Source organism: Cibotium barometz, chromosome 61 (assembly GCF_041138505.1).
Source record: "Cibotium barometz isolate CiBa-2024 chromosome 61, ASM4113850v1, whole genome shotgun sequence".
NCBI lineage: Eukaryota > Viridiplantae > Streptophyta > Polypodiopsida > Cyatheales > Cibotiaceae > Cibotium > Cibotium barometz.
Genome location: NC_141106.1, coordinates 1038296 through 1056536, shown reverse-complemented (window position 1 = coordinate 1056536; position 18241 = coordinate 1038296).

Sequence of the window (18241 nt, the reverse complement as noted above, 5' to 3'; positions counted from 1 at the left end):
ATGTCTAAGGGTTACTCTTCTATGAGCCCTTATAACATTACAAGAGACTTCAAAGAGACTTCAAATGTACCCATACATGATTCCTTAAACACAACAATATGGTATGTAATTATCAATCAATAATAGCCCAATATATATGAGTTGTAGCTAGATATTATAAGAGTTGTAGCCTAAGAGTTTTGTTAATAAGCTTCTTAAATCCAATAATAAAGTAATATCCCATTTAAAAAACAACAACCATGCACATGTAATGCTTTAAAGCTTCTTATTTGTAATCATGGTGTAATTTAACAACAAAATGCATGGAGCTTTATATGATTAAATCATTGTGTCATAAGATTTAAAAAGTTGTCTCCAAAACTTATGCCCTCTTATTTGAAGCTTTCTCAAAAGTTGGGTTTTCTTAATGTAATATTAAAATACAACAAGAAGAATTTACCTAACTAACCTCCATTACTATGTTGTCATCTCATTTTCACAACTCGCCATTCTCATTTGAATGTCTTGATTCTATCTCCACATGTGCACTTTGGTAATAAGAAAATCGAAGACCAATTCAAAGAGTTAGAGAGAGACATAGGGAGGGAGACAAAGAAAATGACAAAGAGAGAAAGGGAATGAGAGACATTAATACCATGTCCCATATGCACATAGAGAGAGAGAGAGAGAGAGAGAGAGAGAGAGAGAGAGAGAGAGAGAGAGAGAGAGAGAGAGAGAGAGAGAGAGAGAGAGAGAGAGAGAGAGCAAAATATGATGGTCGTGTGTGTATAGCAAACTATAATGGTGTTTCAATTGAAGGGGTTGAGCCCAACATTTGTGCAAGAGACTCCACTGGTGGCGGCTACAATTTAAGTGGTTGAGCCCACCATTTGTGTTGGAGACTCCATTAGTGGTTGAGCCCATCGTGTGTAGGAGACTGGTGGACCGCAGTTGAAGGGGTTGAGCCTACCATGTGTGCAAGAGATTACCATGGTGGTGGCCACATTTAAAGGGGTTGAGCCTGCCACATGTGCGCAAGAGACTACAATGTTTGTCTTGTGTGTAGGAGACTACAATGGTCGTGTGTAGGAGACTATAGTAACCTGTGTGTAAGAGACTACAGTGGCGGTCATGTGTGTAGGAAACTATAGTGGTCATGTGTGTAAGAGACTACAGTGACTTGTGTGCAGTAGGAGACTATAGTGGTGGTCATGGTTGCAGGAGACTATAACAGTGGTCATGTGTCTAAGAGACTAGAGTGCCATGTGCACCATGTGTGCAAGATAATGGTGTGTGAGAGAGAGTATGTAATACAAGAAATTTCTTTTTATCAAGGCTTCTTTATTGCAATTTATAATTTATATGTGTGGTTATTATCAATGTGGGGCTGATATTTGGTATTCTAATCATGCTAAACATTGGGAGGGGGCCTGTATAAGAAACTAAGGCTTCTTTTTATCAAGGCTTCTTTATTGCAATTTATAATTTATATGTGTGGTTATTATCAATGTGGGACTGATATTTGGTATTCTAATCATGCTAAACATTGGGAGGGGGCCTGTATAAGAAACTAAGCTGAATACAATCTCATGCGGTTTTGATGGCAACTTGGGAAGCTTATATGAGAAGCTAGTGGCTTGGTGGCTCATCAATGGCTTTATGATGATTCGGCCCTAAGAACTCCTCCTTTGCAAGGGAGATGGGCATCCTATGATGGACATGCTGATTTGATCGTCAAAATAATCAGATTTTATCGTCTTTGAGAGATTTGAAACTCTAGGAACTATATAGTATTTTAGAAAGTTTGTGACACAAGAAGTGATGTAACAGGGTTGAGACATAAATGTGTTATGGTTCACCCTAACTCCCCTTGAAATACATCCAATAAGAGATTACTTGGTGAACCACAACTATCGTGAGGATCTTTCCAATGGCCAAGCTCGTAACCCTTGAGGTCTCCAAGCTATACAACTCCTTGAGATGTAATTCCACTGTACCTCCCGCGAGCGTTATCACACCGCCGCGTTGCATTATGGGTAATCGTCCCTCCTCTCACCTCACTTCACTCACACACACCCACTAGCATGCATCAGGGAGAGAGATTAAGAGGATTTGCAAGAGCAAGACTCAATTGCACAATGGGAGAGTATGTTGTATTATGAGAGAAATTCACGTATATACATGGCCATAAGTGTTCACACTCACTTAAAATGTGGCTGACCGGGCACTTTAGGCTATAAGAGGCCTAATGCTATTACAATGACTACTCTCATAATATATCCATGAGTACATCACTTGGGACTTCATCCTAACTTGTTACCACACGCTCTTGAAGTGGGAATTACCATAAATACTTCGTCACACTATTATTACGGGTGCCTGCCAAGTTATAGCTTTGGACACCATTACTTCATATCTTGAATGTATGACCCTTTGGTATATCTACCTTGACTCCTAGATGTAAGATAATGGTGGTAGTTCTTGTTAACCCTAGGAATGGATTAACATCCCTCCTTCCTGATGGTGATCGCGTCCTCGGTCGTGATGCGTTGAAGACCTTTGTGTGGGGAGAATGGACAAGCTTTGTCGATGTCTTTATGTTGAATGATGTTCCATAGTCTTTGTCCCTCCAGAAGGAATAAGAAAAGCTAGTTAGTGAATGAAAAGGTTAGTGGTTTAGTGGGAATTCTTAACGGGGTGGAGAGTGGGGAGGGGTTTTTTGCGAGTGATTGCATTTTTATATTTGTGTGAGCATAAAAAAAGGGGTTTTTTACTCACTTTGGTTTTGGAAATCATAAGCAAGGTTACATGTGATTTGTATTAGTGGGGATGCTAAGAGATGTTAATAATGGGAGAGAAGAGAGGGAAGGATCTAGAGGAACATAGACATAATCATCATAATGAGATGGTGATTCTCAGTTTCTCATTTGATTCATTGAAGCGACATTCATCATTTGAAAAAATTGGCCTTCGATGATGTCCCTTTGTGTGGCAGGATTCTTGTCAAATGTTGTTGAGTAGGACTTGTTCCTGCATGCTTCTTCCCATGTGATTTTTATGTTTTTTTTGTATATTTAGTTGCTCTTATGAAGCAGATATACATGAAGTATAAGAATTGAGTCAAATAGACTATTATTAAGTTGTTGCTTTTTGTTGAAGTAGCCACTTGTTGGTGAGGATTAAAAGAATTACATCGACTTGCGAGGCTAATATAGACATTGACTTGCGAGGCTCAAATGTTGTCAAGGCGGTAGGTAAGATTGTTGGTTACCATCATAGTATCCTTGTTGTTGAAGCACATGCACAGGCACCCATCTTCGATGTACATTATAAACTGGTGCTGATGCTTTTGGTGCTGAGGTTTGTTTCTTTGAACAGGTTGAGGGGACTTTTTGACGTGCTTGGGAACCCAAGTGTTGGTATTATCTTGGTAGTACCCTTGTGCTTGTAGTAATCTTTTTGGTACCCACACTTTTTGACTTGGTGGAGTTCTTTGAGGAACTCGCATAGGCTTTTGTGGATGGTGTTGTAGAGTACTTATCTCTTTTCTTGGCCTCTGAGTGCTACATTGAGGAAGAGGCTTTGACTGCCGAGGCACCCAGATTTAATTGGCACCTTCATAGTAGCCTTGAGCAACAAGTAGCTGCTTCTCCACCCACATTTTAATACCATTAAGATACCTTGATTTTTGTTGTCTTGGTGAATTTTTCTTTTTGGTTGAAGTGGAAGATTGTGATCCCTCCTTCACATTAGTTAGCACGAAGCTGCAAGTTTGAGACTCATGGTGGGTATTTTTGACGATAAGGTTTGAGTCTCTTGTAAAGTGGCATTCGTCGATGATAAGGACTTTGAGCATGTGGTTGTTTCCTTTGGTGAGGTTTGTCAACGAAGAGGCATAGACTCCGGGGCTTTTCCTTTGAGTTCCTTGTTAGAGATAGATGGTTGTGCGGGGGGGACTTCTTTAGGAATAGCTGTTGATTGCAAGGTTTTGGCATCGAACTTCGTTGGTTGAGGATGGGGTTGAAGGAGTAGATTCTCTATTGGAGTCGGTCGTTTTGACACAGATGGTAGGTCATTGTGTAGAGGGGCTTTTGTGGAAGAGGCTTGTAACCTTTTGCATTCAACATCATAGAAATCCATTAAAGTTGGATCCTCTTCCTTGCAGTATGGTATCGTCAACTTTGTGTTGTTGACCATCATGATGACTCTATCACTAGTAAAGCATAGTGGTGCTTGGGAAGCAATAGTCCATTTATGTGCCAAGATAAAATATGCTTCCAACACATACTCAACCACAAAAAACTTCCAAGTAAGGGGGTTAGTTTCAATATACATTGTATGTTCAAAGTACCCCAAACATGGCATGCTCAAGTCTTGTGTAAATGGAATTCTTTCAGGATGAGCGTGAGTGTTGGTTGACCTAACAAATCCCATAACTCGAGGGTCATGAGATTGTGTTCTCGTGTGTTGGATAAACCTATGCTTGAGTTGTGGTAATTTTATTGGAAAGTTCCAATCCAACTAGAATCCTAGGGATCTTTTCATTAAGATATGTTAGAAGTTCCAGCTCCTCCAAGCTCTCATCCTCTCGTAATAGCAATTGTACAATGTCTGCAAGAGTGTTCAAGAAGGTGACTATTTGCATGGATTCATCAATTGAATACAACGAGTCACGTATCCAAGTTCCACCAAGGACGACATCATACTCAGGGGAATCTAGGGTAACATGGAATGTAAATTCCATATCTCCACCGATTGTTTGAGTAGCATAGCTAAAGTAACTGGAAACTTCAATGTTTTGTCCATTGGCTCCTCTTGCAAGACCATTGTCTGTAGGGATGAGTTTAGGTTGTCCCAATGACACCCAAGTGTCTATTGTCATGATGTTATGACTAGCTCGAGGGCTAATCAACGCGCATTTGCACTTAACATCATTGCCTGTAGGGAAATCTAACCATACCATGATACAATCTTCAAGAGGAACCATGGATGTTTCAGTTTGCGTTTTAGCTTCAGATCCCATTTTTGTTTCATATTTTCATTCACTTTCATTCTCTTTTTTGGCTCTCAGCTTTTTCAAGAGTACCCAATGTGTACACTAGCACACTTGGTCCTCTGTGACAATTCTAACTGAGTTCTGTTTGGAAATTTGTGAATCCTTCACCCCATGAGAGAAGAGCATTCCTATAAATGAGGTTTTGAGAGATTGCTTTAATTTCATAAGGGATTCATCGAATTCCTCACGTACTTTCTCAACCGCATAATTTATGCAATCTGTCTCTAATGACTCTTCTGTAGAGAGTATGTCTTCCTCTTGAAAGGGGAAATAATACTCCTCCGGGTTTTGTATTTTGCTTGCTTTTTCAGGATTGACATTATGAAGCTCAATCACAACTGGTGATCCTATAAGACACTCAAACATGTTAAGCATACTCCCCTAAGCTTGCTTTTTACATTCCGCATATGTCATATAATCATGATTTTCAATTTTCGGTGGTTGGGTGGGTTCTAGTTTCTGGATTGGTCTAGGAAGTGCACTGAGAGAAGAGTTAGAGCTTGTTACATCCTCACTTAGCAACGTACTAGAACATGGATCATCAAGTTTTTATTATGTTTGCCCATACGACAAGATCAAATTTTCTTTTGGACTTTTGTATCATCTTGTGTCACACATATGGGTGTTGTGTTTTGTGTGGTAGCCTTTGAGGTGGATGCATTTGTATCATGTATAGCTTTTGGCTCTTTTGAGTTTATGTTCCCTTTTGGGTTTATGTCCTCCCCATAGGCTCCTTTTCCCTGTCCTTTAATTCAACCTTGGTTTTGATAGTTTGTTGTCCCTTGTTTTCTTGGGTTTAGAAGGTTTTGTTTTCTCTTTTGGTTCTTGCTTTAAGGCATGTTCTTCTACCCATTTCAAAGTGATATCTTTTGCATTCTTTTTTACTGTCTCTCGTGCCTTGGCTTGTAAGCGTGTTAGCACATTCAAGGGTACCGTGGACAATTTCTCGTTTTGTACACTTAAGATGTTTAGAGTTGTATTTTGTGAGACAAGTTGCATTGAAGCAACTCGTCTTGGGCAATCTTGGAACATGTGATCAACGTCATATCATTCACACATGAGTTGCAAAGTGTCAGTGACTATGGACATGGAAGTATTCCGAACTGTGCAGTTTGCCACTTTGTGAGGTCCATGACAATAGAAACACTGAAGTGTTCAATTAATTGTTTCCTGAGTAGTTTCTACCCTTTGGTGCACGGGCGATGGGGGTTTTGAGTTAATTATTGATGAATTGGGACACTTTGTAGTATCATAACCAAAGGATTTACAAAATATGTAGTACAAAAAGACAGGTGCCTTGTATGCACAATGTGGATTGGGATGGTCGTAGTGATTGCACTAAACACAAGGCATTTTGCTCCTCGGTTGTAGAGGCATTAAGGATGGCTGATTTTGAAGGATCTCATCCTCCTCTCTTAGAGATGTTGTTGTAATCTTTTAAGCAATGCTACATAGAATTTAGGGAACGATAATTCCGAGATCAATCTTTCTTTTGCCATTGCTTCACTTGGTTTAGATGAGGAACATCTCGTAGCATGATCATCTTCCAGCAAGTTGTCATCTAAACATACTGCTTCTTTATAACATTGGATCGAATGTTTCCGGGTTGGATACAATGATCAAGTTGTGTAAGCTATTATTCTTTAAGCCCATCATGAAACATCTCTTTCAATTGAGAATCGTTTAATTTTTCCCATGACTCACATCGTGAGTCTAAGAGTGTTATCCGAAGGATAAAGTCTCTAAGGATTTCGTTTGGTATACGCTCAATTGAATAAAGTTCTTTTGCTGCACTCCAACGATCACCTTGTCTTGAAAAGTCATGGATAAAGGCTGACTTTAAGGTTCTGAAGTTGGTCTTGATCGCGTTGGCATCAATGTGATGAACCATCGACTAACTTTTCCCTCTAAGCATAGGTTCAACGCATGTACCCTAGTGGATCAATTAGCATGTACCCTAGAGGTCATTCACCATTTTTTTTCAAATTTTTAATTTTATTTATTTTTGGGCGCGGACTCCCAGGGCGTGAACCCTTAGGCTGTGAAAGTGTAGAAATGGTTCACAGCAGCGTGAACCATTTTTTTTGGGCGCGGACTCCTAGGACGTGAACCCTTAGGCTGTGAAAGTGTAGAAACTGTTCACGGCATGAACCATTTTTTTTCGATTTTTTTTTTGGGCACGAACTCTTAGGGTGTGAACCCTTAGGCTGTGAAAGTGCAAAAATGGTTCATGGTGTGAACCTTTTTTTTTTTGTTGAAGTCTAGTGGAAATTCGAATTTCCTTGTTTGGGAGGGGATATTTTTTGAATTTAAAATTAAGGAGATATGGGCATTTTCCAAAAAAAGTAAGTGGGAATCAAAAAGTCAACCTTTTTATGACACCCCCTTACACCCTTCATAAAGTGATCCCCAAAATGGACGATTTGACAACTCATGAGCATCTACTCTCATTCAATGTTCATTAGGCCATAATGAGTTATGTAAAAAAGTGATTAAAAATTAATCAAAGATTAATCCTTTCACTAATATTTCCCTCTTTTACACTAATCAAGGCCTCTAACCCCTAATCACTAATTAATTCACACAATCGAGCACATCATTGGATAGAGCAAGGAATTTCAAAGCTATGTGTATCAACTAATGTGTAAATTAATGTATAATTAGAGATTACTTAATTAAGCCCTTAATTTTGGTATCTTCTTTTAGAGTAAAATTAAGCAAAGAGAGTCAAATTCCTCCAATTGATGGTGTTTTGAAGCATGTAGATGCTCTCAAACACTCAAAAACATTAATTTCAACTACTTACATGATCGATTTGGATCCCAATTAATACATTTTCTAAAATTTTTACCTCTTGAACAAGATTACTCACCCTTAATGACAAAAACCAGTTAGGAGAAATTAGTCAAATTCAAAGGTTTTTTGATAGTTTTGATAAAGTTTTTAAGGATTAAGCTACTCCTAATGCTTGCTAACACTCTAATGCAAACAATTTCAACAAAAAACACACAAATGAAGCTAAAATTAATGATTTTAGTTTTATGTTTAATAAACACTAAAAGAGCTACATTAACTTAAAATTGCATTCTAATGCATTGTTTGGTGCAATGGATGCAAACTAAGCCTAATACAAACTATGTGCAAGCCCTAAGAACATTAAAAACCACATTAACGAGCGACAACAAAAACAACAAATTAAGCTAAAAACTATGCAAAATACACTCTTTACAAAAACAAAAACGAGAGCTATTCTAGACCAAATCACACATAAATCACCATCAAATCCACATCTTTTTCATGGGAAACCATTAATCAAGACAATGGGCAATGGGTAATGTATAGATTAGAGAAAAAATGATGGAAAAAGCCAAGGGATGGCTTCTTTGGTAGTGGCGCCAAAAATGTTATGGCTCACCCTAAACCCCCTTGAAACCATCGAATAAGAGATTACCTGGTGAACCGTAACTGTGGTGAGGATTTTTCCAATGACCGAGCTCGTAACCCTTTAGGTCTCCAAGCTCTACAACTCCTTGAGAAGCAATCTCATCGCACCTCCCGCGAGCGTTGTCACACTGCTGCGTTGCACCACGAGTACTCGTCCCTCCTCTCACCTCACTTCACTCACACACACCCACTAGCATGGGTACTCATCCCTCCTCTCACCTCACTTCACTCACACACAACCACTAACATGCATCAGGGAGGAGAGAGATTAGCAAGAGGATTTGTAAGAGTAAGACTCAATTGCACAATGGGAGAGTATGTTGTATTATGATAGAAATTCACTTCTATACAGAGCTATAAGTGTTCACACTCACTTAAACTGTGGCCGAACAGGCACTTTAGTCTCATAATAAGAGGCCTAATGCTATTAAAATCACTACTCTCATAATATATCCATGAAGTACATCACTTGGGACTTTATACTAACTTGCTACCACACACTCTTGAGGGGCGGCAATTACCATAAATACTATGTCACACCATTACGGGTGCCCATCCAAATTGTAGCTTTGGATACCATTACTTCATATCTTGAATGTATGACCCTTTGGTGTATCTACCTTGACTCCTGGATGTAAGATAATGGTGGTAGTTCTTGTTAATCCTAGGAATGGATTAACAAAATGTATATATATGTGTTGGTCTATATATTTGGTAAACAAGTTGAATAAGGATGAGATGATATTGATGATCCAAGCCTTACAGAGCAAGCTATTACTTGACTCCTACTCTTGGGAGAGAGACCTCCACTCATACTAAGCTAAGCCTAATTGGTTGTTTTATCTGTAGCATTATATGGTAGTGATGTGTGTGAACACACTTAGGACCGTTGGGACACTTTTTTCCTCACTAGGAGGTCTTTTCCCCCCGTGCGTATCTACACCCTCTTATCTACTCATTTTGAGGTGTGTACTTATCTTTTGTATCTGGCACACATTTGTTACCCTAATTCCAAAAATTGGTATCAGAGCTAGCTTCCTTGACACTTGATCTAGTAATCTCCCTCCCTCCTCTCATGACCCTGTTTTTCTGTCTCTGATTGAGATACCCTCTTAGGAGAAGAAGATATATATTATAGTGTGTCGTATACTTTGTATACAGAATTTTCAAGGTCCATGACGCGATTCGGGCGCGTTTTGGGCATCGCAAGGTTTTTGCAGACGTTTTGGAGAGGCATCAATTTGGATTGGTTCTGCTCAATTTTGGGTGTTTGGGCTATGCAGCGGAAAAGATTTGGTGTGCAGCAGCATCTACAGTGTCTTCAACAACATCGACCATCATACTTTTACCCATTAACACTCTATTCACTACTTTGTGTTATTTTTCATACACTTTGTAGGTGATTCAGTTAGTTGGCAGCAGCCATCCAGGATTGCATTCAGTGAATACTGAGAGTACTTGCAGTGTGTTGAAAGATTTTGGATTTGGTAGAAAGTCATGGCTGGCAGTAGTAATGTATTCAACATGTTGTTTGCAAGAACAAACTTGATGGGACTAACTACCCATTGTGGTCCTATATGATGAGGCATGTACTGGTTGCTAAAGGCCTTTGGAATGTGGTCAGTGGTAGTGAAACTTGTCCTATTTCACAACTACCAATGCAACCAGGTGCTACAGGTACATCTGAAGTAGAATCTGATATAGATGTGGCTCCTCCACATGCACCACCAGTACCTCCCACTGCTGCTCAAACGAGATATGCATAAGCACATATTTTGCTTGCACTTTCTGTGAAGCGAAGCATTATTCCTCATATTCGATCATGTAAGACTTCAAAACAGGCATGGGATGCACTTGCTGCATTATACCAAGTGCACAATGAAGCACGTGTTGCATATCTGGACAAACAGTTGGAGTCTGAGCACATGAATGAGGGAGACTCAATGGATACCTTTTTGACCAAGATCAAAGATTTTAAGGAGCAGCTTGGTATTGTGGATGAGATATATCCTGATAGTACATTGGTGTCCATAGTTCTCAATGCATTGCCAGATTCTTATCAGAGTTTTGCCTCTACCCTTAGACTCATGAGAAGAAGGGAAATCCAAATGCCCTTACATTTGATGAGCTGGTTTCAGTACTCTTGTAACAAGAAGACAGTCTAGGCAAAACAAATCTGTTATGCGAGTTGGTGACCAAGCTTTTGTTTTTGCTAATCAGAAAGGTAAAGGTAAAGCTTCTTCGCATGGTGGCTATAAGCCAAAATCAGAATCCTCAGGTAAGGATGCAGAGAAATAAGGTGATAAGCCTAAAAATAAGGGCAAGTGTCACTATTGCAGGAAACCAGGGCATTACATAAATGAGTGGAAAATGTACATCAGTTGGACATTAAGACTGCATTCTTGAATGGTGATTTATATGAGGAGGTGTATGTATCCTAGCCTCCTGGTTTTGTTGTTGTGAAAGGAGATGAGTCTAAAGTATACAGGTTGAAAAAGGCTCTTTATGGCCTTAAGCAGGCTCCTAGAGCATGGTATGAGAAGATTCATGCATCCTTGGTTGCAAATGATTTTTGCAACAGTCCAACAGAGAGTACCCTTTATGTGAAGAGGAGTAAGGACACATTTTTGGTCATCGTTCTATACATTGATGACATGCTACTCACGGGACTCGATATAGATCAGATTTTAGCCTTTAAGGTTGATTTGCAGTCATCGTTTGAGATGTCAGATTTGGGGCCGTTGCATTACTATTTGGGAATTCAGTTTATGCAACGCAATGACGGCATTGTTATGTTACAGTCTAAATATATACATAAGCTATTGAAGAGGTTTAATCTTAAAGACTGTAAACTTGTGGCTACACCTATGGAGACAGGTACTTGACTTAGTCTCTTTTGATGCTAGTTTGTATCAGAGCAGGCTATTGGATCCCTTCTTTATGTATACAACACGAGGCTAGATATACGGTATGCGGTCTCGTAGTTGAGCAGATTTATGCATAGCCCAGGTACGAAGCATTGGTAGGCTATTAAGCGGGTTTTCTGCTATTTACAGGTTACTCAGTATTTTGGATTATTTTATCCAAAGGGGGATGAGTCACAGTTGCATGCTTTCAGTGACTCAGATTGGGCTGGTGGATGTTATGACACATGATGCTAGTGGGTTTTTCTTTCGCCTTGGTGATTCATGTATATCATGGCTCAACAAGAAGTAGCCTACAGTGGCCACTTCCAGTTGTAAAGTTGAGTACAGGGTAGCTTTTATAGCTAACAGTTGAGTGTGTGTGGCTCAGACGTCTTATGGCTAATTTGGGTGTTACAATCATCTAGCACTACGATTTTCACTGACAGCCAGAGTGCATTAGCAGTTGCAAGGAACCCGGTGTTTCATGCTCGCACTAAGCACATTGAGGTGCATTACCACTATGTCAGGGAAAGACTCTGCAAATAGAGATCATCTTGGTCTATGTGCCTACACATGACAACATGGCAAATTTATTCACAAAGGCTCTTCCTTTGTGAAAAGTGATCGGCCATACCCTGTACATGTTCACATCATCACTCCAGGGGGGATTTGTAGCATTATATGGTAGTGATGTGTGTGAACACACTTAGGACCGTCGGGGCACTTTTTCCCTCACTAGGAGGTTTTTTTCCCCCCGTCCGTTTGTACACCCTCTTATCTACTCATTTTGGGGTTGTACTTATCTTTTGTATCTGGCACACATTTGTTCATTCTAATCTAGTGAGTTTGTGTGCTCTCAAGCTTCTCTATCTTATGTGTGTGCATTGTTGCAATCCTAACCCTAATTCTAACATTATCTGCTTTCAAGAAATCATAGGTTTGAATTTGAAGACAAAGCGAGTTAAGTTTGGACCAAAGACTAGAAGAAGGTATAGGAAAGTGAAGTAGATGGATTACACATTTGTAGCTTTTATTGAAAACTTGGTTGGAACCAGATCTACTGTAAAGATTTGCTCTAAGAAGGGGATATTCTGGAAAAATAGTCACCTAAAGGATGTACCACTCAAGCCATGATTGAAGCTTGCATTCAGCTTAGATACCAGATCTCATGGGAAAAGTCTTCTTTGGTATTGGAGGATGATAGATGGTCTCTGATTTGCAGTTTACTAAATAGGGCCTAAATCATGATAAAGCTGATGTAAAGATGTTAAGATGTAAAGCTACTTTTTGCTAAATAAATAAATATATATTGGTTAAAAAAAGAATTCCTCCTTTGTAGACATTCAATTCATTAATTAAACTCTTAAGGGCCATCAATTGATGAGAACGTACACAAAACACTATTGAATCACTTACGATTGGGTAAATGATGCGTTTTTTTTTTTTGGGGTTTTCAAGTCCTCATCATTTAACAAATATCCCTCTCTAAGAATTTCTAGAACTCCTCTTTCAGATATAGTTCATTAATGAAACCTAGACAAGACATTGATGATAACATACACAAAACACTATTAAATCCTTACCAATGGGCAGATGATGCATTCTTTTTTTTTTGGGTTTTTGAGTCTTTATCCTTCAACAGTAGAGGACATGGCTCTTCTGCTATTGTCCTTGCAAACTCGAGTATGCAACTTAATAATTCTGCTCCTTTGGTCAAGCTCTCTTCCTAAATCACTTGAGCCACTGTGACATGAAAAATTGATATCTTTCATTTTCAATTTTGTGCATATTTTGATGGTTTCTCAATGGTAATAAGGTGGAAGCTTGTCCAAGAAGATTGCAGCGTCCACAACGGAATAACGGCATGGTGATACGACGGCTTGGCGGCTACCCTGATAACAGCATTCTATCTTCAAATATAATGGTTTTACTTGATTTAGGGTGCACACATTGTAAATGCCACAAGTATGCTTGATAAATACTTTGGTATGGTAGATAGGCTAGTGATGTGGAAAATAAAAGTGGGCCTTCATGCTCACATGGATTTTAATTGTATTATTAATATAGTATTCACCATAAGGCTACAAGTTGGGGAGTGTGGAATGTTGAAATTAGAGCAATGTGATGAGCTATGGTGGATCAAATACTAGAATCAACATCATTAACAAAGTGATTAGCAAATAATTAAGACATAATTAGTGAGTAATTAAGATATAATTAGTGAGTAATTAAGATATCATTAGTGAGTAATTAACAAATAACTTAACGTAATTAGCAAATAGCTTAATGTAGGCATAATTAGTGAGTAGTTAAGATATAATTAGTGAGTAATTAACAAATAACTTAACGTAATTAGCAAATAGCTTAATGTAGGCATGGATAATCAAAAGCTAGCAAATTCTCATTAGGCCAATGCCTCAATTTATAGAGTTTACATCCAAGCATCTAATCCCACTGATTTCTCCTTGATTCACTCCACCTCTTTTGCTTGATTCTCTCCACCTCTTCACTTTTCCCAAAATATCTCCTAGAATATCTCCACACTTCCTAAATCTTCTCATGCTACCCTTTATTCTCTCCCAGTAGATTCTTCTCACCTTTTCATAGGTTCTTTCACGTTTACTCATTTCTCTTTTACAGCCTCTAACCAAGGGCTTGTTCCTGCACACACCCTATTCACTTGTATATTTCAACACCTCCCCTCAAGTGAATACTCCTAGAATACCTAGACCCTATACCAAGTTTCCCTCCTTACTTGATAGTCTGCCGATTAGTGTCTAGCACACCTCTCCTCAAGTTATCTTAGCACACCTGGACCCTATACCAAGTTTCTCTGTTACTTGATAGCCTGCGAGACGACCAGTGCCTCAAGTCCCTAAACTCATAGTCCTTGACACACTCTCTCTCTATGTGTCCAAGGCTTACTATAGTTGCCTGACCTTGACTAAAGTGCTCACACATACATCTATCTACCACGTGGCCTACGTCATCGGTGGCTTAGAGGTGGTTTTACTTTGTTGGGGCAGGTTACATTGGGTTGTGGGGTCTCTCTCTCAGGTACCAATGGTTTTAGCGGTAATGAGCATGTGGAAAGACTTTGGGGACCATAGGTAAATCTTTACGATTGTCCACTGAGCAATGTTAACCCTTACCCTCTAGCTTGAATCATGAAGGAGATGAGAGGCAAGAGGCTATGTGAAAATTGAGGTTTCATGCAAAGAGAGGGAAGTGCAGTTTTTATGGTCCAATACCCAAATTTCAACCTCATCACTCGGGTATTGGTTTCTAAAATTGATCATATGGCTAGGAAGCTCTTTATATTCTCTTTCAACTCATATAACTAATTTCTTAATCCTTTACTTCATTGATGATCAGAATTTCTCCCAAATTTGCTATTTTTTAGGCGAATTTTGGCAGTTTTATAGTCTTGTAGTAAAATGCTCATAACTTTTCGCTTGATTGCCCGTTTTTGAAAGTTTTTATATAGGCGCGAAGCTCTCTTCAAGCTCTACGCACTTATGTAATCCTCTTTTGCACAGTCTATATGGATTTAAAACTGCAATTCTTTGTGTATCTTTGTTTTTTATAGACTTTTTTGACCATTATTTCTTCTTAATAATGATTAATTCCTCCTAATCTCTTATCAAAAGGCAAATCCCATATGTCTTATCCTCTTGTAAGTGATTGCTATATTCTTTTACTTTAATATGTTCCGTCCAAATCGCCCAATTTGAACGGATGAACCTTACCAACATTCCCCGTATGTTTCCGTTCACATAATCCTGAGTCGGAAGATTTTCTTCCAACAAAGGATTGCCCTCTTGTTTGGAGCTGCCCCACAGACTGGCAGAAATTCTTGCTTCTCCGGAGCCTTTCATCTTTCCTTCCATGAATTATGATCTCACCTTTGATGCGTATATCTTTATCTTAACCTAGGGAGAGAAAGGGAGGTGAGGAGGCTGTGAGGTTTCATACAAGTGTGTTTTGATTCTAAGAAGTGACCGAAGTCAAAACCCCAACTTTGTGTCACATCTTTTGGTGGAGATGACGGGCAAGTTTTACTTAGAATTATTCTATTTTAACCTCAAGGTCCCGTATGATTAAAGGAAAGTTATTTTGAAATAAGTAAATTTTCCTTGTTGTTGCTACTCATCTTTTGGTGCAAGATGTTCAACATTCCGGTGTTCCAAGGATCGGAAGGAGAAGACCCGGGGAGTTATCTCCGAGAGTTTAACCGAGCATGCCGTTGATGGGTTGGTCTATGAAAGGAGAGGGTAGAAATACTTCCAGATTTCTTGGAGGGTGTGGCCTTAACTTGGCATGAGGCTTTGCCAGAGGAGTCCAAGAATGATTGGGAAAGGTTGACCAAAGCAATGAAGGAGAGATTTGGGACAGTGGAGTCACCAAATGCTTTACTATTGCAATTGGATCAGATTTTCCAAAAGGAAGGAGATTCAGTTTCTGCCTTTTCAGTGAGGTATGAAGCCTTGTTCATCAAATATCAACAAGCTTCTTTACATGTTGTTGCTTCTTCTTCTTCACCTTCTATGGGAGATTCAAAGAGTTCTTTAGCAATGGAGCACCTTAAGATGAGCAAGTTTATCAGGGCTTTAGATCCCCGCTTGCATGGAAAAGTTCTTAGCAAAGATCCTACTAATTTTAAAGAGGCTCTTCGTATTGCTTTGAAGAAGGAGGCCACTCTTCATATTAAGTCCACATTCCAATCTTCTCCGAGTGTGCCAACCCCACCACACGAGTAGAGATAGCCTCAACATCTCAGGTACAAGCTCTATCCTTGGATCATAACATTGCACAACTTATGGCAGAATTTGCTGATTTGAAGTTACACTTAGTCAATGCAAGGCCACCTAGGGTTCCACGAGTTGAGGATAAACCTAGGAATAGAAGTAGTGTCACATGCTATGAATGTCAAGAGAAGGGGCACTATTGCACTGAGTGTTCAAAATTGAGGAAAAGAGAGGATAAAAGTTTAGCACTTTTAGAGGAAACATGCTCAGAAGAAGAAGAGGAAACATTGATGCCATTAATGGCAAAAAGAGATCTAGGAGCCAAAAGAAGAAGAAGAACAAGAAGATAAATCTGAAGAAGAGGAGAAAAATAAGAAGAAGAAGTCGTCTAGGAGAAAAATTGGACAATCTGACTTTCCTCTTGGACAAGGATCTCTTAGTTATGACCTCTTAACAGATCTTAGGGAGAAAACGGCACAAATCACATTTGGGCAGCTGTTGGCACTCTCTCCAAAGCTCAGAAAGGAATGGGGTAAGCTGGCTAGCACAAGGGAATCTAAGAAAAAGAAGAAGAGGGATAATGGGATTCCTATGGCTCAAAAGGTGGATATTGATGTAGGAGATGATGTGCCTGTGATTGATGTCATCATTGAGGGGCAAACAATTTCTAATGCATACATTGATGGAGGTGCGTCAATCAATGTCATGAGTGAAAAAACAATGAAAGATGCTGATTTAAAGTTGTCTTCTACTAACTCTCCCTATTGTATCAAACTTGCTGATAATACTAGGGTGAAAACCTTAGAAATTGTCAGGAATTTGGAAGTGGATGTATGTGGTATTTCTGTGCCTACAACTTTCCAGGTCATTACAAAGCCAAATGCTAGGGCTTATCCATTGATATTGGGTAGGCCATGGCTTCACCAAGTGAAGGCAATTCAAAAGTGGGAGACAGGTGATCTTATTCTACAAGGTGAGAATAAGAAGGTCCACTACAACATCAAGAGCCGTCACAAGAAAGTGGTAAGAGGTGAACCTTCAACTTCCGAAAGTTCAGAGTCAGAGTCATCCGATGAAGAGGAGACAAGTGGTAGCTCCGAGGATTCCATCTTAGAAGGGGAGGTGGAGGGAGTTGCATTTCGTCTTTCCCTGGAAGGGATCTAGGGGATGCTAAAGACAATGGAGCCTTGGAAGGGGAAGCTTCTTCAACCATGTTCAAGAAAGGAGATGTGGACCTCACTAGTCTTCACCAACAACAGAATGAGCTTCTTCTTTATGAGTCCATAGCAGGTACTGAAAGGGAGAATTACTTAAAAATGTTGGATGGAATTCCTAATCTTTTTACAAACAGCTACTCACAAGTACGCCAAGTTACCCTAGTAGAGCACAAGATTGATCTCAAGCCCCAAAGTAAGCCAGTGGTACAACGGCTAAGGCGTTTGGGAGTCGTGCAAGCGGAGGTGCTTAAGAATGAGGTAACTAATTTGCTTGAAGCTGGATTTAGAGAATTCAGAGTGGATTTCCCCAGTTGTAGTCACTCCCAAAAAGGGTAGAAAATGGCATGTGTGTGTGGACTTTCGCCCTCTGAATGCATGCACAAAGAGGGATTATTATCCTCTACCCTTTCAAGATGAGATTTTGGATCAAGTTACAGGTCATGAGTTGTATTCAGTGTGTGATGGATACTCTGGATACTTTCAAATCTGGATTTGTGAAGAAGATCAAAGGAAAACCTCATTTATCACCCCTTGGGGAGTGTATGCCTATAGGGTGATGCCATTTGGCTTGACCAATGCACCAACAACTTTTCAACGCTTCATGAGTCAGGTATTTGCACCTTACTTGGGAAAGTTTATAAGGGTCTTTTTGGATGATTTTTACATTTATTCAAGCCGCATGGATCACTTGGAAAAGATGAGGTTGGCTTTGCAAAGTATTGATGATGCAAAAGGGTGTCTTAATCCTGGAAAATGCCGCTTGGCACGAAGGAAGGTGGTTCTCTTGGGACATGTTATCTCAGAAGAAGGTATAGAGATAGATCCTGAGAAGGTGCAGGCAATTCTGCTGAGCAATGTTAACCCTTACCCTTTAGCTTGAATCATGAAGGA